We start from the raw sequence: 24,083 nt of genomic DNA on the forward strand, positions 1-24,083 counted from the left end.
TTTTCTTTTTTTAATTGGATTTGTGGGGGTGACAATGGTTAATAAAACTCTACAGAGCTTTTTGTTTTACTATAAACATTCTGCATAGATATTGTAAGTAAATGTACTGATATAAGCACACATCCAGAAAAGTGTACAAAACATGGGTAGACTGCTTAATAAATTTTCACAAACACTTAGGTAATTGCCGTCCAGATCAAGAAATAAAATATTAATACTACCAACCTCCCAGAAGCACCCTTCGTGGCTCTTCCCAGTCAGCATCCCCTCACCCACTCACAGTACCTAACCCCTTGACTTCTGGCACCATAGGTAAGTTTCTGCCAGTTTTTGGAAATACTTATTAATGGGATCATACACTACTTTATCATCTGTGTCTGGCTTCTCCTGCTCAAAGTTAACTGAGATTTTCTCACTTTGCTGCAGGTGGTAATTCATTATCTTCACTGGACACTATTCCTTTGCCTAAACATAGCATGATTTATCCATCCTACTATGGGCATTAGGGCTTTCTAGTGTCCCTTAGTTCTCATGAATAATGATGTTGAGAACATTCATATACATGTTCATGAGTAAGTATATTTATCCATTTCAGTCAGGTATACATCTAACAATGAAATGGTACCTCACAAGTTATGCATATATTTATCTTTACTGGACCTGCCAATCTTATACTCCCAGGAGCACGGTATGAGAGTTCCAGTTGCTTGACATCGTCACCAACATTGGGTGGCATGTCTATCATTTAATGAATCTGGCGCATGTGCAGTGAAACTTCCTCGCAGTCTTATTTGCATTTCTGGATAACTAATGAGATTCGGCACCTTCGCATATGCTTAGTGTCCATATCCTCTCTGGCAAAAAGCCTCCTCGCGTTTCTTAACCCCGTTGCTTTATTTTTTAGAAGCAACTCATGATTTACCTATGCTGAGCAGGAAGGAGTAGCAGGAAAAATAAAAAATGGTAGCCATTTAGAAAAAAATCACTTAAATTTATCTATAAATTTCAGTTTTTAATTCTGATAAATATGCATTTCCTTGAACTTTCTGAATTCACAATAACAATGCCACCCATAGAGAAGCTAGAAAATAACGAGAGCTGTCACGTGCCAAGCATTTTGTCATCTCACATAACTCATGTATTCTCAGGACAGTGCTACGACTCTCTTTTACAGATGAGGAAACTGAGACTCAGAGAGGTTGAGTAACTTGCCCAACACTACACAGCTACTAAGTGACCGGACCATAATTCAAACCTAGTCCAGAGGCTCTCAAACCTATGCTCTTGATCACCACGCTATTTCTCAGCATTATCAGAGTCCAGTGGGTGTCGAACTTCGGCATGTCTCAGAATCCCCTGGAGGGCTTATTAAAACAGACTGCTGAGTCCCTCTCTCAGAGTCCTCAGATAATGCCAATGATGTCACACTTTGAGAACCACTACTCTACAAGATGGCAGTCATATCTTTCATTCCTCAGTATCCAAAGGCCCCAAGCCAGTGCCTGTATGTGCTTATTGAATGATTCCAATTCCCGCCTGGCCCTCTCAGGCTGCTGCGGGCCAACACGAGGGAAAGCGTGCCCCTCCAGACTTGATGAGGGCCTAGAGAAGGGTGATGAGGGCCTAGAGAAGAGTGAGACAGTGCTCTGTTCGGAAATGCTGTCCAACTAACGTGAAGGAAGCAAGTGCCTCCACAGATTCCCAGTCTTCTTTTAATCCGTGTACGTGAACACCGGGGAAGAGGCAAGCTGCCTGGGTTACATGCTGCTCCCAGGCAACGAAGCCCTTCTGTGTCAGCACCCCCAGCCCCCGGGATGCTGCTGGTAATGGGACACAGTCCTGATGGACGGAATTCGGGCCAACATGCCCATGCCCTGCTGAGTGCGGGCACCACAGGAGGTCTTTCAGGATGCTGGCTGGAGCACACACTGTCAGTCATCCCCTCAAACTAGTCTCCCCTTCCTCGCAGAGTAACAGCACCCCAGTTTGTGCCAAGCACTATGTTTCCCAGATAAAAGACTGTTTTTCAGCCTCCCTTGCATTGTGGCATACTCACATGAAGAAGTTCTGAGCGATAAGATACAAGCAGAGGTAGACCTTCCACCCACCGAGTCTCTCTCTTTTTTTTTTTTTTTTCTTTTTTTTTTTAAATCTTCGTAAGTTTTATTGAAAAGTGGGATGAAAATATATGAAAAGCAAAGGAAAGTTTAGTTTGGTCTTAATGGACTTGGGATCTTAGTAGTTCAATACAGAGAGGGCTTTTTCAGAATTGCTAGCAGCCAAGCCTATAAATGCCCACGTTATCACTGACTAGAAATGGGCTTCACATGACTACACGCAATTGAGCAAAATGATTTATTTTTGCTTAATTGGATCAATTGAGTCATTTGGCATGAACAGTGTGGACATGGGTTTTAGAAGTAACAGTTAAAGGAGGCATTAAAACATCGTGTTTAGGAAGATAATTTTCTTCAGGTAATATTTTGCAAACTTCCTTTTGTTGCTCTCACCACTTGAATATATTCTCTGCCAGTTCTTCTGTCTCTGTCACCAAAATGCCCATCTCGGCCAAAGCCTTGCTCATTTTTTTTAGATTTGCATCTAAATGAGGAATATTTCAAATTGCTTCAAGATGGGTTTCTAATCTCTCAACGAAAGCCACTGCCAAGTCCGGCAAATGTTCCGGGTATCTGTGATAAACAGCCTCAGCAGGCAGGTTTTCCTGGCTCGGGGGTTTCAGCAGCCTTTGCCTGGGGGACCTCTTCTCACTCAGCACTGCTTCCAAACGATCATTCATGCTTCGCAGAGTATGACACCTCTGAGCCAAAAATGAAGGATGAGCAATATCTGCTGTATCTTTTTCTAGTCTTAGAAGTTCAATTTCCAGGTTTTTCTGATTGATGTCAGCTTGAATATTTGTGATCTGCTGTGGCCTGAAGAGGTTCACAAAACAATGAGCTGATTTCTCAGGTCCATTTAACATCTCCTGAGTGACCATCCCCAAAGGTACAAAAATGTCCCAGCAATACCCAGCAGCGTTTGGCCCAGAAGCCAGGTCCCAAGGGTTTGCCATGGCCATGGCTGAAACCCACCTCCCAGAGAGTCCTAAACGGGAAGAAATACACTCTTCTCTATCTCCATCTGGCTACTCCGCATGCAATGGCTGGAACTTAAGCAGGCACCTTGGGCCATGAGGTTGGGGGCCACAAATCATGTGAAGGATGAAGAAGTAAACTGGAAGAGCCTCGGAGCCTTTCACAGCTTTTCAGTACCACTAGATTAGCTGGATTGCCTCCCCTGGGACAGTTTTACAAAAGGTAGAAATTAATTTTCATGTTGTTGATGCCACAGTTATTTGGAGGCCTCTTTGTTATGCAGCTGAACTTAGTCCTAACTAATACACAGATGTAAATAGCACTGTATGAGCCAGCTGGAAGACCACCTGACCCGGTTTGGCCTCCCTCTCTCATAGTATATCCCAAGCAAGTCACTTTAGTTCTCTGTACCTCAGTTTTGCAATCTGTAAAATAGGGGGGGGGGGGGGGGGAATGTGCATTGTGATTGCTTCAAAAGACTTTTGTGAGGCACAAATATTACCTAGTCCAAAGATGCCGTGTGACATATAAAGCCCTACCACATATAAAGGACTTTTATTTCCTACAAATTAGAGAATGAGAATTTTTAAGGAGGAAATGCCTAGAAGAAAGCCAGGTATGAAAGTCTCTTCTAATTAGGTAACTCAATCAGACCGACAGTTTCTCTGCTCATCTCTGCCAAGTCGCCCCTCCCAATCCCACCCAGGCCATTCTTTATTTTCCAAATGAGAATTTAATTTTGCTCCCACACCATTACATCTACATTAAATATTTATAGGGCTGAATGTCAATTGTCTTTTAGAAATAAAGATTTGAACTCCATGAGCTGGAGGTCCATGATGGTGGCGGATTAGGTGGAAGCTACACTCTCCTCCTTCCAGGATCAAACCAGAATTACAACTGAAATATAGAACAAGAGCCTAAATAACCAACTGAAGACCAGCTGAAGAGAATCTTACAACCAAACGTTTACAGAAGATTCCACATCGAGACTGGCAAGAAGGGTGGTAAAAAGGGCTGGCCCTGCTCCCACGGGTGGTGGCTGAGACTCGGGAGGGATATCTCAGCTGCAGGGGGTCCCCTAGAAGCCTGGGGTTTCAACCCCAAGACAGGCTCCTCAGCCCAGAGCACCAGAGCCGGAAGAGGCACCCCCATAACATCTGGCTGTGAAAATCTGTGGGGATTCTGTCTGCCAGGCAGAGACAAGAGTGTGCTAGAGACACAAGTGCCCTCTTAAAGGACCAACACAAAATCTCCTTCACAGCCACTCACCCTGGGCCGCTGGGGAGGGAGGGAGCACAAAGTGAACTAGCCATGTGAGGAGACACTGGGGTGTGTGGCTCTGGGGAGAGATTGAAGGTGCAGTGCCAGGACCCCTGTGCTGGCCATGCTCCCATATTGCAGACACCATCTTTCTTGGGTGGAGCACCCCTCCACACAGTATGAGCCTGGGGGAATGCAACAGCCCACCCCCCAGCCTTGGCTCCCTGTCGCCCCACCCTGTGGATCTCATACCCTGATGGAGAGTCAGCTGCCTGGGCTGGGTGCAGAGGTCTGGGCAGACTCAGGGGGGTGTCACTGAGTGGTGTGACTTGGAGTGGGCCACTCCCCTCACCTTTCATGAGCCAGACTGGCACCTACGCCTCACAGAAGATTTGCAAGCCCACTCTCGGGGCTCCCTGCAGTTCCACCCACCCCCCATTCCTGGTTTTAATTTGCATTTCTCTGATGATTAGTGATGCTGAGCATCTTTCCATACGTCCATTGACTATCACCTGCCAGAATGGCTACCATCAATAAGTCCACAAACAACAAGTGTTGGCAAAGTTGTGGAGAAATGGGAACCCTCGTACACTGTTGGTGAGAATGCGGACTAGTGCAGCCACTGTGGAAATCAGTGTAGAGTTATCTAAAAAAAAATTAAAGGTGGAACTGCCTTATGACCCAGTGATTTCACTTCTGAGAATATATCCAAAGGAATTAGAAACACTAATTAAAAAGAGTGTATGCACCCCTATGTGCATTGCAGCATTATTATTTACAATAGTCAATTTTTGGAAGCAGCCCATCAGTAGATAAGTGGATTTAAAAAACAAAACAAAAAACTGTGATACATCTACACAACAGACTACTGGGTCATAAAAAGAAGGAACTCTTACTTTTTGCAAGAGCATGGATGGACCTGGAGGATAATATGCTAAGTGAAGTAAGCCAGTCAGAGAAAGACAAGTACCACATGATTTCACTTATATGTGGAATCTAATGAACAAAATAAACTAACAAACAAAATAAACACAGACTCATAGATACAAAGAAGAGACTGACAGTTGTCCGAGGGGAGCAGGGGTAGAGGGGCCTGGGTGAAAAAGATGAAGATTTTAAGCAAAAAAAAAAAGAAAAGAAAAGAAAAGAAAGAAAGAAAGAAAAGAAACTCATAGACACAGACAACAAACAGCATGGTGATTACCAGGGTAAAAGGGAATAAATGGTGATGGAAGGAGACTTGACATGGGGTGGTGAACACACAATACAGCATACAGATGATGTGTTATAGAATTGTACACCTGACACCTATATAATTTTATTAACCAATGAAATTTATGAGCTAGCACAGAGTAATTCAATAATTGTAAATTTCACAACCGGGCTTTGTAATCAATTACTGTTTAATAATGATATAAATGCACCTTCTCCTCAGGAGACCCTGGACAACTATAAATTAGATTCTGCACACCCAACAATCTGGCAGCATCTCTATCCTGGCTTTGGCTCTCCGGAGGAGTAACCGAGGCCAGGGATTAATCCCAGGCTAGCTTCCCCCAGCCATGCATTTGGACCTCAGTGCACTCATCAGTCAGGCTGTGCCGAGACTAGACTTAATGAGCACTCACACAAAACATCATTGAGAAGATAAATCACCTGGAAGGAAAACTTCACAGACCAACTCAAAGAAATGCCAACAGTGTGTGGGTAACAGAGGTAATCACTCATGCATTCACCTACCCAACAGATAGTTATCAAGTGCCTACTACGTGCCAGGCACCATGCTGCATCAGTGTAAGAACAAAGATACCTGCCCTCCTGCGGATGAGAATAAGGTGCAATGAACAATAAACAGCCAAACTGGGCTCAACATCTATCAACTTTTAAAAATAAAGATTTGAAATTCATGAGCTAATGCAGAGTATTAGGTCATACATGCTATGAAGAGAAACAAACTTACAAGTATTACATATACATGTAATATATATGTATGCAATTATATGTAATATATGTAATATATATGTATATATGTGTTATATATATATATATATGTGTGTGTGTGTGTGTGTGTGAATTATAGATAAAGGTTCAAAGAAGGGAGGTAACTTGCTCAAAATCAGAACTAACTTAGATTTGGGATTTTAATTCAGCTCTACTTGATGCCAAATTCTGCCCTCTCTACCTCCCACACTGAATGGGTGGACCGAATGGCCAAACTTACTCCTGCTACTCTGACCTCATTTATCCCTGACTACAGCACAGAAATTCTTATGAATATGTTTCCCCTTCCACTATGCATGTAACAGACGCTCTAACTCAGAAAATCAGGCCAAGATTAAAGAATGCTCTGTCACTAGAATGGACTATCAGTACTGTGTAGCTATCCACCATGCTTACCTCTGCACTTGAGCAAAATTTCCCTTTTATTTATTCTTAATTTTTTAAATTTCTTTATTGATTAAGATGTTACATATGTGTACTTATTCCCTCATCACCTCCCCATCCCCCCAATTCATGCCCTCACCTCCCTGTTGTCTGTGTCCATTGGTTAGGCCCATATGCACCTCTTAATTTCTGGTGATAACTGTTGGCATCATTTTCACTCTGAAATAACCTTAAAGCAATTGTGTTCATCACTGTTCATTTGAAACCCATTCTTTGTCTTCATAGGACTGGCCAACTATTGGAGAATGCATTATATGTGCTTCTATTGGGCCTGAGCTTGGTTAAGGGATGCGGGGCCTTGGAGAGTCTGTCACAAACCCACAGCTCCTGGTAATTGATTAGAGAGCTTTTAACTGAGCTCAGTGATTGCATTTTGAATTCTTTTATATTAATTATTAAGAGCAAATTATGTTGCAGAAAGGAAAGCCATAGAAATATGGTAACTTAATGAAATAGATTAGGGAGGCATGCTGGATAAGGTAATTGATTTTTAAAATGAAGGGCATTTGGGAGAAGGTTTGTCAAAATGGATTTAAACAACTGAAAACTGTGTACTTAGACAGTACTTATGTGTTCCTTGAAGATGAAAAGAAAGTAGCTGGTGATTTGGTAGAATCTGGGAAAATAGGAGGAAAAGAGTATTTTATTTTATATAAAACAGGCCTGCCCACTGATACAGTCATGCCTCACACCATCATCCCTGTATTGCTCTATACCCATGGTCGACAAACCAGTTCGCGAGCCACATGCGGCTCTTTGGTCCTTTGAATGTGGCTCTTCCACAAAATACCACGGCCTGGGCAAGTCTATTTTGAAGAAGTGGCATTAGAAGAAGATTATGTTTAAAAATTTTGGCTCTCAAAAGAAATTTCAATCGTTGTGCTGTTGATATTGGGCTCTGTTGACTCATTAGTATATATGTAATATATATATATATGAATTATAGATAAAAGTTTGCAGACCACTGCTCTATACAATCTCCCATGGAAGAGTTCACACCAGAAAGAAGATTTCACCTGAATGCTCTCATCTTCAGAGGCCATCCCTTTTCAATAGGAATGCCAGTGCATCCCTACCATATGGAAAGATGTTACAAAAGTCAGAGCTCGGATTTTAGAATCACCATGTTATTTAAACAGTAAACTTTTGTTCTGAGAATGACACCAATCCCTCGATTTCCATCCCCAATTCCCCACTCTCAGTAGGAGGCAAGCATCTTGTAATAGTAACAGCAGCAACTGGAGAAGTAGGAACACTATGCACATCCATGGTGCTTACTAGTGGTAAATAAACATCCACCGACCCCCTTTGGTGGATCCTTACGGAAGACGGGGAGGGACATTCAACTGGCTATTTGAGGCCACAGGCTTTCTGTCCTAGAGCCATGGCCCAATTTGTCTGTGACCTCGAGGAGAAGGTCCAGGCAGTGAAAACACACTGCTGTGACTTACACGAAGCCTGGCTTGGCCATGTTAGGCACTATGCCAAGGTTGATCTGTTCCCCTGCTAAGAACCCTGCAGCTATTCAGAGCTCATGGGAAAAAAAAAAAATAGTCAGAATGCTCAAACTGGTCGCTTCAAACAGCTCACAGCTGAGGAAGCTCTGTTGAAAGGTTTGGTGGCCATCGAGTTGTGGATGCGCTTTTATGTCAGCGAGATCATAGGCAAGACTGGGCTCACTGGCTATACTGTTTGACATATGCTTCTTTTGGGTTTGTTATTTGAATGTTCTTGGACCACAGTGGGTGTTTTATTGAGATCTTGCTTGGAGACTCTAGCAGGAGAACACAGCTACTCCTTTACCCTGGGAGGAAGTCATACTCTTCAATCTAGCACCCAGCTTTGGGAGGGACCCACGTGGATCACTGAGGGAGGAGGGGGACACCCACCTGCAAGTCAGATTAGCCGAATCAACCCTGGCAATCAATGGATTGCCAGGTTACCACACATCCAAATGATGTTTTATTGAGTTGTACACTTGGAACCTGTATGGTTTTGCAAATCAATGTCACTCCAATAAATTCAATTTTTAAAAAAATGAGCTCTGGCCCTGTGACTCTGTTGGTCAGGTCCACATACATAGGTTGTAGGTTCTATCCCTAGTCAGGGCACGTATGGGAGACAGCTGACGTGTGTCTCTGTCTCTCTCTGTCTCTCTCTGTCTCTCTCTCTCTCTCTCTCTCTCTCCTTTAAAAAATACAAATAAAAACACACACACACCCTCAGGTGAGGCTTTAGAAAACAGATATGTCCAAATCAATGTTTTCTGTACCAAACACTGAATGGAAGGTCACACTTTCTCTTGATATTAGGTTGGGTTGTCTTTTGCTTTAATAATGCCATTGCATGTCTTTGCTCGGTCTGAAAATGGAAAGCATGTACAGTATGTAAATACACCAACCTGGTACATATATTTATGAGGATAACATTTTAATTTGAAGGTTAGAAAAATGGTATTTTATTTCAGGAAAGTCGGGGGGGGGGAGTACTTAAGAAAACTAGAACTTGTTATAGTAGGAGAAATGTACCGAAGTTAAATCATGTCAGTAGTGAAAGAATAAAATGTGGATTGTTTCTCTTTGCTAAAATCACAGGCAACGCCTATGCATGTAAATGTTAGGATGCTTGGTGGTATTCTAGGTACCTTTCTTTGTGACCTTTTTAATCTAATTTTGGTAAGTGGTTATTATTAATCTATCTGGCTTTATAATTTTTAGAGCCTATCTTTACAAAAATAAAATATTCTATGAATATTTAAACATGGTTATGACATGTCATCCATGGATCTAAGAAGTATATTATGTTCAGAAATAAGTGGAAGTGATTGCGTATCAGTCAAAAAAAAAACAAAAAAAAAACTCCACGGAGTGCAGCTTCTGAGCTGGGGCCCAGTCATCACTGAATCACTGAGAGGAAGGGCTCGAGGGCTAACCTGAGGGCCACCCAACCAGCAGCATCTGCCCCAGATTCTGCACGAACAAGAAACAGACCTCATGTGATGATTTTCATTCCTTCTCCTCACTGCTACAGGAAATGAATGAAATAGGGCAAGGGTGAAAGGTTGGTGGGCCAGCAGTACTTACAGTTGTGAGCTATTTCTCTCCTTGGGATTCCTCCTTAAAGCTTGGTGTGAAAAAAATTGCAGTCACACAAAAGAAAGGATAATCACAAAACACAGCCAGGACCCATCTACACCCTAATGCACCTCCTGGCATTCGTAAAAGCCAGAAAAAAAAAATAAATAAATAAAAGCCTGGAGGGCACGTCATTCCTAGGTGGCCCCTTGGCCAGCCCATAGCCACGTGACTGCAGCCACAAGCATCGCCCAGTAGGGCTGATGCAGAAGCAAGCCCAGGCCATTACACAAGGTGCTCCCTTAGTGTTACGTGGCCAATGTAGGTCCAGAAAGAGGTTAAAGCAGGAGGGGGAACCTTTTTTCTGCCAAGGGCCACTTCATAACATCATTTGAGGGCCATACAAAATTATCAACTTAAAAATTAGCTTGCAAAATTTGGTCAACATTTATTAATTAACTCACCCCTAATGCCTTGGCAAGGCCAGGCCAAGTGGCTTCTAGGGGCCTGATACAGCCCACAGGCCAGGCATTCCTCACCCCTGGGTTAAAACATCCAAGGTGGGAGTGCCATGGTCATGTCCTCCAGCTTGGCATTCCAAAGAGAAGGTCCCTATGGGTGGGTACAGTGTCTGAGCCTGAAGGGCCTGGGACCCTGCTCTGTTCCTGATGACAGGAGAGTGGGCTCTGTATATGCCAGACTCGGGTTAACCTCCACCTCTCGCTTGGCTTTGATGAATCTCACTCTGATTGATTGATTTTCCCAACTTTCTTCCCACGGGTGCAAATCTGAATATTTCAAGATGTTGTTAGATCTTCCGTGCTGACAACTGCCATGGAACACTATGAGCTGAGGAAGGGCTGCACTCTTTCCGCAGTAGTGGTTGGCATAAACACTGTTTCTCTAAGCACTGAGCCTGGGAAGGCAATGTTAGCTAGATGGATGAAGAGGATAAAATGCCTCCTTTACAAATGATGAAAACCAGAGCAAGTCTGTATCCAGTCATCAGAGCAGAGGCAGATGAAGAGAGCCTGAGGCCTTCCATTGGATCAACAAAGATGTATGCAATTGGTCACTTTCATGGCAGCCATGAAGAAGGACAAAGAGATTAAAAAGGGGTCAGAGAACTTCAATAAGGGAAGAGGGAGAAATGACCAACTGTTGACTGATCTGCATTCAGTCTTGTATTAATAGGACCATGGCTTTATCTACCCTATTTCAGATGACAACAGGCAGAGTTTTTAAAGCCTCAAGCTCCTATAACAAACCAGGAAGTTGACAATCTTATGGTCATCAACCCATTCTTTCTAGCCTGTCCCAGCACGAACACTACTGGACCCCAAAATAGTCAAGTGGAAAGGTCAGGAGGCAGAACATCATCTGCACTGAATATGGCACCTAAGGAGAAGGGTCCAGCAGAAAGAGGAGACTAACAGCAAGGAGCTGGCAAAGGGGTGTAAGACTCACCAGGCTCCACTGCCCCTGAGAGACCACAGGAGTGTCAAGCCTTTGGCTCCACTAGCCTCCAGCTTTCTTGAAGGAAAAACAAAAATCAGATTGTAGTCTACCATCCATACACCCACTCTGTCTGCAATTCAGACCTGGCTGGGCTAAGAGTTTCAAAATTAGAAGGTGGTCTGTATCTTTACCCCACAACTCCAGGCTGTAAGCCTAGGACAGGAACTCAGTGCATTCTTAAACTATGCATGTCATAATATATGAGGATAAACTCCCCTTCATCACAACTTTAAGTACATATTTTAAAAGTGTAGCTATATATAAATATGTATGTTTATATATACACTAGAGGCCCAGTGCACAAAATTCGTGCATGGGAGGGGGAGTGGCCCTCAGCCCAGACTACACCCTCTCCAATCTGGGACCCCTCGAGGGATATCCAACTCCCAAATGGGCAGTCAGACATCCCTCTACCAATCCAGGGCTGCTGGCTCCCAACTGCCTGATTGCCCCTAACCTCTTCTGCATGCTAGCCTGATCACCCCCTAACCATTCCCCTGCCAGCCTAACCAACACCTAACTGCTCCCCTGCTGGCCCGATTGCCCCCACTGCCCTCCCCTGCAGGCCTGGTCACCCCTAACTTCCCTCCCCTGCAAGCCTGGTCGCCCCCAACTGCCCTCCCTTGCAGGCCTGATCCCTCCCAACTTTCTTCCCCTGCTGGCCTGGTCACCCACAACTGCCTTCCCCTGCTGGCCATTTTGTGGCAGCCATCTTGTGTCCACATGGGAGCGACCATCTTGTGTGTTGGAGTAATGGTCAATTTGCATATTACCTCTTTATTATATAGGATACACATAGTACTATAGGTTTTTGTGTGTATATAGTCCTGTTTTCTGACCATCAGCCCTTCAAAGCTATAAGCTCCACTGTAGTTCTTCATGGTGCTCCCTACAAAGGAGCAAAATGTCTACAGCCCCCCACCCTCCATGTACTTGGCCACAAGGGCCTGCATTTTTTTCTAAGTTGCACAACTGAGCCATGCCCCATGTGCCCCTTCTGAATCCATAATCTTTCTCCTCTAATGGGAAATAGGGGTGGATTCTTTGCCAACTTCCCCCCTTCTCCTTACCAACAGAGAGCCGCCTTTAGCTGCTTAGCTTCTCCTCTACTTCCACTTCCCCTTCCCCACCCCAAAGAGTTCTTTTTTTAGAGATTGTGTGATACAGGATCAAGAGAACACAGAACAAGAGATAGAAATAGAGAGGCGGGAGACAAAAGGAAAGAATTCAGGCCAAAAAACGAAGCTGATCTGTGTTACAAAGACTTTACAAGTGGGACAAGGGCAGGAGAAGAGAAAGTTGGGAAATATGGATTTGAGTTCTCATTAGTAAATAGCCTTTAATAGATATGAGCAAATAATTAAATGTCCTTTTAATGATCTCTATAATCTCGGAAACTGAGCCACATGGGTTTACAGGTTGCCAAGGGTTTTATCTCATTTATCCAGAGTGTGAATGCCAGAAAACTAGACAGATATTGGAGGAAAGTGGAAAACACTGGAATATATTGTCTTCTCCCCTACCCCCACCCTGGATTAAAGAATGTCACATAGGAGCAGGAAATTTTTAAGCCTGATACCAATGCAAAGGAATTTTTTAAAGCCAAACCCATGGACCTATCCAACAGCCATGAGACGGAAGAGAATGCTCAGCTGCCACACATGAATAATGCAGTTGCTCCTTCCTGCTTCTCAACAAACATGGCTTCTGAACAGATCGCATCCTGCTCATGGGAGAGTAAAGAGAACGGGGGGGAAAAAACAGAACTTAACTTTCACATACTGCAAAACAAGAACAGCAAACAGCATCAAGAGACTTTGGAGGCACACACCTCTGAAAACAATCTACCTTAGGATCCAGAAGAAAATTTCAGAAATCTATTCATCGTGCTTTTTACCTTATCTATGCCAAAATTGGCAATAACACCTCTATCCCCACTTCCATTGCCACATGCTTGTTCCCAGCCAGCCCTGCTTTTCACCAATAAGTTGTAGATGTCAGTAAAATGGCTTTTATATTCCTTTCACTTTCTGGAACTTTCACATTGTTCTGTAATGATTATGCATTGTTCCTATAATAATTTTTAAAACTAAGTTGACAAGAAATAAAACCATCTCCCTTCACCACATATAAATTTTCTTTAAAAATGATTCAATTCCTATTTAAAATAAAAAGATCCCCTGTCTTTGTCAAAGAATTAGCCCTCAAAGAAACATTTAGGCCTAGATGGATTCAGAAATGATTTATTTAGTCAAGCTTGTATTTGTTAAAGCTAGCATAATACCAATAACAGATTTTGGCAAAGACCAGGAAAAAAAGGACTTGAAATCAATCTAATGAACATAAACAAAAATCCTAATTAAGCACTTAGCAAATAGAAACCAGAAAAGCAGTTTTAAAAATAACACATCATGTCCTAATAGAGCTCATCCCCAGAACAGAGCCTATTAAAAATAATCACCATGTTAATATATTTAAAAGCATATATTTTAACTCAGTAGACGCCAAGAAACATTTAATCAAATTCCTCACTTATGCCTGAGCTAATGAAAAATAAAAGAACCTTGATAAATTAAAATAGAATTCTTGCTTATTAACTCAATAAAAAAATTCACACATCACCACCACCCCACAAAACATTCAGCAAAGTACTTCAGAATAAACCCCTAAGTGTTCCCATTCGAGAAAGAAAAAAAGCAAAGAGGCCCATTATCACCATTGTTACTTAACATGGTGCTGTAAGTGTTATAAGTGTTATTCAATGCAAAAAGTAGAATCTATTGGAAAAGAGACAACAAAATCATCTTTATTTATAGCTGATTGTATACTTGGGAAATCCAAAAGAATCCATTGAAAAATGAATAGAAAAAAGTAAGAGATATCGGTAAGGGAACTAAATTTTTAAACATTTTAAATAATCAATATCTTCTTATACCAAGAATTACTATATTTTTTAAATGAAAAACGATATTCTCCAAAGAATACAAATAAACAATATCAATATTTAGGAATGCATTTTACAAAAACATTACAAAACCCTAGAGAATTATATTAGAGGTCAAAAAGGAACTACCGAATCCACTATGTTGTTCCCAGACACGTTGTAATTCTCAATTGTAGAGGTAATTCCAATCAAAACTCACAATTCATGAACCTTGACAACATGTTTCCAAAATCCATCTGGAAGAATGAACTCAGCAAGAATAGTCAGGGGGAAAAATTCAAAAAATGTAATTACTTCAAGGATTTGGGGTGACTCGATCTGCCAGATGGTAAAACATATTATAATGCTTTCGTACAGAACAGACAATAGAAATGCAACAGAACATCCAGACATAGATGCAAGTGTACATGGAAATTTACTATAAGATTTAAAAAAGACATTTAAAATCAGTCGGGGATAGGGAGGATTCAACAAATGGTGTTAGGACAACTAGCTAGTCATTTAAAAAACTTAGATCAAGATATATACATTAGCTCTGGTCAGTTTAGCTCAGGATAGAGCATCGGTCTCTGGACCAAAGGATCCCGGGTTTGATTCCCGACTGGGGGATATACTTCGGTTGTAGGCTCCATCTCCAGCCCTGGTTGGGGCATGTGCAGGAGGCAACCAATCAAAGTATCTCTCACATCAATGTTTCTTTCTCTGTGTCTCTCCCTTTTCCTTCCACTTTCTCTAAAAATCAATGAGAAAATATCCTTGGGTAAGGATTAACAACAACAGCAAGAACAAATACATATATTATATATATGGAGGGAGAGATATTTTATTGTCCTGGGTTGGAAAATACAGTTCATAACATGAAAGCAAGTACAAAAGCTGTGAAAAACAAACAAATGACTATTTTGATTACATAAAACAACTGTGCTGAGAGAAATGGCATAAATACAGCTTAAATACAACTGTTTGCTCTGGAGAAGGGACCTTGACTGGAAAGGGGGCAAAGGGGCCTGGGAATGTCCTATTTCTTAGCCTGGATGATGGCTATATGTGTGTGTACATATATAAAATCCATTGAGCTGCACAGTTTAAGATTTGTGCATGTTATCAGATATAAGTTATGCCTCAGTAAAAAAATAATAATAATAAAGAAAATAAATCAAACATTTATCCTGACTTTCCCATAAAGATCATATTTCAGGGTAAGCAAAGACTTAATGAGGAAGAATTCTTCATACAAAAGTTATAGTTAATAAATGCAACAGGAACAAAAGAATTGGAAATTCACCATTTTGCAATACCTAATGAAAGAGGTGATCTAGAACAGCGTTTTTCAACCGCTGTTCCGTGGCACACTAGTGTGCCGCGAGATGTTGCCTGGTGTGCCGTAGGTGCAGACAAGACAAGAATTTTATAATTTTTCACTATTTTGTTTACTTAATATTTCATAATAAAGTAATTATAAAATACTTTCTTTGTGTTTATTTGATTCCTATTCAAGAGAATTACTTTATATATAGTCAATATAGGCACAGAGTTAAATTTTTTAACATTTTCTAATGGTGGTGTGCCTCGTGATTTTTTTCATGAAACAAGTGTGCCTTTGCCCAAAAAAGGTTGAAAAACACTGATCTAGAAAATGCCCGTCAATGGCTGTTAAAGCCACTCCAGCCGTGGTTCTCAAACTGTAGCATGCGTCAGAATCACTTGGTGGGATGGTTAATTTTATGCATCAGTTTTGACTGGCCACAGGGTGCTCAAATATTTGATCAAACGTCATTCTGGGTGTTTCAGTGAGGGAATTTTTGGAGATGGCTAACATAAATCAGTAGATGAGTATAGCAGATTGCCTCCAGAATGTGGGTGGGCCTAATCCAATCAGTTGAGAGCCTGCATTGAGCAAAAGGCTGACCTCCCGCCCAAGCAAGATGAGTTCTGTATTGTCTGCTCTTTCTGTTTCTATAGCATGTTTTCTGGCTTCATCTGCCACATCAGCTCTTAGACTAGGATTGTGGCAACAGCTCTCACCGGGTTTCAGGCCCGCCAACCTACTTGGCAGATTAGAATTTGTCAGCCTCCCTAATCTCGTAAATCAATTCCTTATCTTAAGCCGATCTGTCCATATCTAGACAGATAGATAGATAGATAGATAGATAGACAGACACATAGATATGTGGACACAAATATATGTATCTGTTTCAATCCTCTGGAGAACTCAAATACGGCTGGAGAACTTAGAGAAACAAATCGCTGGGTCTCCCCCTCAAGTTTCTGGTGCAGTCCATGTCGGGTAGGACACAGAATTAGCATTTCTCACAAGTTCCTGGATGGTGTTGATGCTGCTCATTGTGGGACCACACTTTGGAAAAGGTATTATATGTGGAATCTAATGAACAAAATGAACTAACAAGCAAAATAGAGACAGACTCATAGAGAGCAAGCTGACAGCTGTCAGGGTTGGGTAATGGGGGTGGGGGAGGATTGAGGGAAAACGGGAGAAAAAAGAGAACAAAACTCATGGATGCATACAACAGTATGCTGATGTCGGGGGTTAGGGGCGGTAAAGGGAGGTAGAGGAGGGCATGGAAGGATAAATGGTGATGGGCGGAAACGTGACTTGAGGTGGTGAACACACAATACAGTGTACAGTGTACAGATGATGTGCTGTAGATAATTTTGTTAAACAGTATCACCCAACAAATACAATCAAAAGGGAAAACACTTAAAAATAAATTTAAAAATCTAAAAATAAATGATTAAATAAATAATAAAATAAAATTTAAGAAAAAGAAAATCAATGTGTTAGACAAAAGGTTGACCGGGAAGTTTATGACTAAACTAGATTGACAACACCTAAACTCGCTGACCAATCTTAAGTTCAGTTGATAGGAAATGGGGCCATGGAGGAACAGGATCCAGAACACCATAAACGTGCAGTCAGCCAAATCCAGAGTATGGGCAAATCTACAGGAAAAAAAGACCCGGAGCCTTCAACAAATAAATGCCACGAAGGAGAGGGAAATGGCAACTGTCAATACCAAAGGAATTTAAAAGTCCTGATTCCAACTAGCTACCTATTTTTTCAAGTGAGAAGTTAAAGAAAGAGACGTTAGTGGTATTGGAAAATTGTCATCAGTGTTATTGAATGGGGTGATAGAATTATGCATATACTTTTTAAGCCCAAATCTGTTAGACCAGGGTTTCTTAGTCTTGGCACTGTTGCTCTTCTGGGCCATGTAATTCTTGGTTTGGGGGGCTATCCTGTGCACTACAGGAGATATAGCAGCATCTCTCTGCAAGATGCCGGTAGCAACCACACCAGCCCTGGCTGTGAAATCCAAAACTATCTCAGACATTGGCATGTCCCCTGGAGGGCAAATGACTCCTAGTAGAGGACCACTGTGTTAGCTCCATCTTCTGAAGGATTTGCAAGGGTGAGATGGCTGAGGTTTTGTTTTAAAATGGTCCCAGAAAAAAACGGTGGGGTGTGGGTGAGAGGTGGAGTTACTAGATTGGCAAAGCAGGACACCTGTGGGAGCAGGAAAGTGAGTGCCTGGTGGTAGCAGTCTAGTCCCTGTGCTTTAATATACGTTTCAGCACTTCCAGTGAAACATTTTTGCAAAAACGCATGCACACACATAAAGAAATACTGCAGAAACACGTTTCTGATACATGAGGTGGGGGGAAGGAACAGATCGCCAGGTACTATGTATACTGGAACTTCCGTGAGATATAAGAGAGAGACAGAAAAGCTCAAGGAGGATGGGAGTCCAAATATTCACATCAATGGTCTCTGGATAACAATTCTCTTCTCCCTTCAGTAGTTTTCCACATGAACATATACATACTACTCAATGTAAACAAATAAAAGAAAAGCAAATAAAGAAGAAAGAGATTGCTTTAGAAAGACACCATATGGACAAGAAAAGAAACAAAAAGACTATTCAAAATGAATACAAAATCTCAAAAAGTCTAAAAATGATGGAGCTTTTGATAGAGGGGCAAAGATACCTACCTCATAGCTAAAGCAAGTTCATAGATATATATGTTGTGTTTATTGATACTCCTCTTAGTCACCTAAAGTCCATTTGATTTCCCATGTCAGAAGGCAGAATCACAGGGAATAAGTTTCAAAAAGACTCCTCTCTAAACAGAGACTGGTATTTTCCTTGCCAGGCAAATATTTAAACTAACGTTTTTAAAATAATCTTGGTGGTGCTTAAATCCAAGTGGAAAACTCCACTATTCAGCTCTACTCACGCCCCAAAGATTCTGGGGTCAGGGGTTTTGCTCTTCGGCTCTTCAACGCCAAATATAAATTATTTGCTATTTAATCACCTACGGCTTTGGCTCACCTGAGTGGCTCAGCCTGACTTTGGCACAAGTAATTAGCAGTGAGCAGAGTTCGCAATGTGATGGTTCCTCCTGCGGTAGCTTGGCCTACATTCCAGTTCCCTGTCTGTCTTCAACCTTCCCGTGATCCGCTATTAGATCATCTCCACCTCCGTGGTCATTCCCTCCCCTGTAAGGTGGAGATCACGAAGACAAGGCTTTTGCCATCTACCATACTGTGTCCCCAGGGCCCAAAAGAGGGCTTGATGCATCGTAGCTGCTTACAGCTGAAAAGTGACTCAATCGTGTTTCCCTTTCTTTTCCCCATTTCGGGCCCTCTTCGGAAACATCCGCTATTCCTGGGGCTCCCACACGTCCTGAATTCTCAGCAGTCTGATTCCATTCATGTGCTGCCCACCCCCACTTCAGGTGGGTTAATGAAAATGTTAACATATACCAACTGGGTACTATACTATACATACACACACAGGCACAAGCACAGACACACACACACACACACACACACACACACACACACACCACTCTGCACACCTCCATACCTTGCCCCTGGTGATACTTTCCATTTATTCTTTGTGCCTCCACCAATCTGTGCTCAATCTCATTGTCTTCTTAATAAAACTAGTTAATTAATTAGTTTCCAGAGTTAAAATTCATGAGGCAGCTCGGGGAACGTCTGCATCTGTAGCTGCTTCTGAATTCCCTCTAGCTGTAGGCTTTTTTCATTCCGCCCACAAAGGCTCCTAAGTTTATTTGAAGACATGTCCCCACGGCCTCCCCCAGGTCCTCAGCAGCCCACAGCGGATTCCCCTGCTCCTCCCAGTCATTTTCTGCTCAAGTCACTCCAGTGTTTGGCGGTGAGAATTGACATCACATTCTGGAACCAAGGCCAACGCTCAGATAACAATCCTCTTTCAGGCCCGTCTTCTGGCCTTCTGCCAAGATCCACTCAGGGTCCCCAGAATGTCACCCCCAAACCCTCTGTAGCCGCTCGTTAGAGATCTAGTCCAACCTCTCCCTGAGGAAGAGAGGACACTGAGGCCCGGTAGGTTGAAGCAGCATGTCAGGGTGTCATGTGAGTGAGGGACAATGCAAGGACTGGGACTGAGGTCTCCGGACCCCAAGAGCCCAGTTTCCGTTCCCCAGAGCATGGATCAGCAAACTGACCCCCATGGGCTAAATCTGGCCTTCTGCCTGTTTTTGTAAATAAAGTTTTATTGAAACACAGCCATGCCCAATTATTTTCATATTGTCTGTAACTAGTTTTGGTGACAACAGCAGAGTTGACTAGTTGTGACAGAGCCTGCATGAGCTATAAGCCCAGAATATTTCTTGTCTCGCTAGTTGGCTGACTCCTACTAGAAGGTCCAAAAGAGCGGAAGGAGGAGGCAAAGGCTGAGCAGGCACCCCATGGAAGGCCCCCTGAGCATCTTGCTAGGCTCCTCAAAGGCAAGCAGATTCTAAGAGGAATGGAGGACCCCCTCGCTCTCCCCTGCTCTCCGTGGCATCTCGGTAGACTTCACAGAAATGCAGCTTCACCCACTGTCAGGCACCTGTGGCTGTTTCCTCCAACACTGTTCCCTCAAACACACACGCACGCGCACGCACACGCACACACACGCGTGCACACACTGGGTTTCAAGTGTACAATGGCCTCCATAACATAGCTCTGGAATATTAAGCTCAGGCTGCCATAAAGAGAGAGCCCCTGGACCCCAAAACACGGGCAAGGCCAAGAGCCAAGGGACCGCCCCCAAGCAGGAGGCTCCTGGGTGCACCTGGTCTCCCCTGGATGAGAACCCCAGGCACGGAGAACCCCAGAAGGTGAGGTTCCTCAGAGAGGTCCCGCTGGGCACTGTCGTCTCGCATGGACACTGCCTGCTTCAAAGAACTCGTCCCCCCAGGGGCAGCCCACTCCATTCCCACACGGCAACAGGAGGGTCCCTGGGGGAGCCCTAGAACCAAACCAGAGGGGGAGGTAAGCTCCCTTCCTTGACTATTTCCCAGGATGAAGGCCCTGCTCCCTTTAGGCATTGATTATTAGCACTCTTGTATTTCCTTTGGCAGTAAAAGATGCATATTAGTCTATGTGTATATATATATGTTGTGTGTATGTATTATGAGTATCCTTTTGTTACAAAACTGATAAGCCACTAAACAATGTTCTATACCTTGCTTTATTCAATCAGCAAATCTTGGATAATGTTCCAAATTAATGCTTAGAAATCTCACTCTTTCCCTTTAACAGTAGTATGGACATTTACACTATGTATGAGAAACACTGCAATAGATATCCTAATCCATACATTCCCTGAGATCTTCTGGTTGTAGAATATCAGAGCTAAATTGAAACTCATCCCAGTTCACTTCATCTGCTTTATTCTGAGTGTTGTTCCTCAATTTCATCACACTTTTGGTTATTAATGCTCCCATTCAACATTTCATATTCACTAGGCCTTCTTAATCCAGTTTACTTTTTTGAGGCTTAATACCCTTACAGGGACACCGGGTGTGAAATTATCTTTTACCATGCCGAGTCCGAGCAGTTTATAGTTTTCAGTCAATTACTCCCAGCTGCCAGCGCTGTGCTCGGATAACATCTCTGGCTAAATTTCCTCCTTCTTGGATCATGAATTCTCAGGCAGGACTAATCCTGGTGTCTGGTGAGGCCATGTATTTGGACTCACACTCAGGCCAAGGGTACTCTTCAAACTTGGAAATCCACACACATGAGCCGCATGTGTCCCGGAACGTTCTAGTGCAAATGCCAGACCGATGAGCTGAATGGTACTTCACAGGCCCCGATGGAGAGTTACCTTTTAATGAATCTTATAACAAATCCATTTGTGTACTTTTTTCTTAAATCCTTTGGCGAATAAAAAAAATCCACTGGCCATTTAATTCAACTCAGTTATTAGCTTTTCCTGTGAGGAAACTATCCCCAAAACTTAATGGCTAAAAAAAAAAAAAAAAAAATCATTTATTTGCCTCATGATTCCACAGGTGAGTGAGTTGATCTGGGCACAGCTGGGCAGTTCTGCTGATGGAGGCTAGACTCAATGGCGCAGCTGTGATCAGCAGCTGCTCGGTTTGGGGACCGTGCTCCTAGGGGAGGCCGGTTATCCACTGAGGAGGGGCTCTGAGCCAGCAGGCCAGCAGAAGCTCCTGCACAGAGGGAGGCAGCAGCAGGGATCCCAGGAACCCAGGGGAGTACACAAGCACTTTTCAACCCTCTGCCTTTGTCACATTCACTACAGTCCCACTGGCTGAGGTAAGTCACGTGATCAGACACAAAGGGTGAAGAAACAGACCGCACCCCTTCAAGGGCATCAAGGCCAGTAAGGGGGAGAACATATGGCCGTTTTTTACAATTGGCCACATCAACTTTTATAAACTCGTCAAGCCGAAAAAGTACTGTATAAGGCTTTGCAATGCGGAGTTGCTTTTAAACCCTGGCTTTACTCCTACAAGAGTGTCTGAAAACAGAAATCTACATGACGCAACTACTGAAGAGACCTCCAATGCCAACACCTGAGTATTCATAGAACCACTCCAACTCATCCTACAAGTCAGCCTACAGGTCTGAAGGGCTTTCCTCAAGGCGACCATGGCACAGAGGAAAGAGCACCTGACATGGTTACAGAAAGCTCCAGCTTCACCTCAGCTCCCGAAGCAACTTACTTCCACTCCATGTACCTCTCTCCCCTCCGTGGCCAGCAGGGATGGCAGAAGCACTACGAAGAAGAACTGCTGGGAGGATTCAAGCGAAACCGTGTTGTGCCTGTGCCCCAGGCACCTGAAGTGCCCGGTGTTGCACAGAGAAAACCCTGAAACCGTGAGCCAAGCCCAACGTTCTAAAAGGACTTGGTTACTCAAACACAAATTGTGTGAGCAGAGGGCTCAGAGAAAGGCCAAGGCCAGAAGCTGGCATTCAAGGTAAACAGAACAAGTGTGGCCACGGGGCACAGGGCTGCACCCAGTCGAAATGTAAAATTCTGAAGACGGCAGAACTGTGTGTTCTCTGCGCCCTTTGTGGTAATGGCCAGGTCCTGGCCCTTATCTCTACCGAAAGGAAATTAGGTCCCGGGGCGAGTTCTTGCTAGGAAAATAGCCCTACACAAAGAAAGACATGAAAATTCATGTTGCTCCACTAACGGCCTGAAGGAATCATGCAACTTGCTCTCTATAAAAGAAATAAACCTTCCATCACAACCACTTTTTATATTTGCAGGTAAGTAGCAAGAGCAGTAGCTGTGAGTTATTGGATATCAACCACATAGCAGATACCGCTACATTAAATAATAAGCATTCAGGCCACAAATATCCATGCAGTGATCTTCACTGAGGACGTACCATGTGCCAGATTCCACATGAGGGGCTGGAGAGCTGCGTGGATGTGCCAGGTACGGTGCCTGCTATATGGAGCCTTAAGATCCAACCACGATGACTGCTGCTACTGTTGCTGCTTCCACCATGCCACTGACGAAAGACTGCACCTCGCTTCTATGAACGATCAGTCCACACCAGCTTTACACACACTTTCTCAGAAACACCCATGACGACCGCTAGAGATAGGCATCATGAGCTCCAGTCTACAGATAAGTAAACTGAGGCACAGAGGGCTTGTCCCGGCGCACCTGGGCAGCATGTGGCTGAGCTGGCCCCAAATCGGGGAGCATCCCTGCACCCCCCCAGGAGATCCTATCTTAGCAATAACTCCTCTTCTCCCAATACAGAGGGAGTCTTCTGGAACACCCCCCTCACAGAGAGTTACTTTCAACCAGGCTCTGCACCTGCTCTTCCTAAGACTCCCAGACAAAGGCAAGTGGCGCCCGTTTCTGCCATCCCTCTCTCGTCGCTCTTCCACTTCCCAGTCTTCAGCAAACTGATCAAATACAAATTCAACAGCTCGCTGGCTCTAAATCTCAGCTCTAGCTCTTTATCCGCCTAAAGGGCTCATGGGATTGCTAATTTGGCTTTTGAATAAAAATCTAATACACATTCATGCACCCACTCATCCATTTGTCAAAAAAAAAAAAAAAAAAAAAAAAAGCCAAGTGCCCACCAAATACCAGGCCAACATGAAAGCACTGAGGAGATGCTCCAGAGTGTTACACAGGGGGACCGTGCTCACACTGACGTGGAAAGGTCACTGTGGCCGCTGTGGCAGTGGGGTGGCTCAAGGCAGGAACCAGGCACTGAGAGCTCAGATGTTTCCATCTCAGCCCAGCAAGGAGCTCTCTGGAGCAGAGAGAGAAGCTGACGAGGACAGAACCCCAATCGACTTCAACCGAGAGAACAGAGGGCTTGTCCCGGCGCTTCAACAGAGGGGGCTGGGAGGAGCGCCTGAGTTGCCCAGCCCAGGGAAGCCAGAGGGAGAGGAGTGGCCGGTCGATG

The 24,083-nt window shown here is 43.5% G+C and overlaps 1 protein-coding gene and 1 pseudogene across 19 annotated transcripts in view; both read right to left on the reverse strand.

The window, feature by feature from the left end:
* Window positions 1–24,083, reverse strand: part of PTPRT (protein tyrosine phosphatase receptor type T) — an 856,519-nt gene that overhangs the window by 792,325 nt on the left and 40,111 nt on the right. The gene's annotated exons all lie outside the window — the stretch shown is intronic.
* Window positions 2,384–3,079, reverse strand: LOC311625124 (HAUS augmin-like complex subunit 2; annotated as a pseudogene). Its single transcript has one exon. The product of its transcript is annotated as an HAUS augmin-like complex subunit 2 (transcript).

This window comes from Pipistrellus hanaki (genome assembly GCF_964339955.1).
Source record: "Pipistrellus hanaki genome assembly, chromosome: 6".
NCBI classification, from domain to species: Eukaryota; Metazoa; Chordata; class Mammalia; order Chiroptera; family Vespertilionidae; genus Pipistrellus; species Pipistrellus hanaki.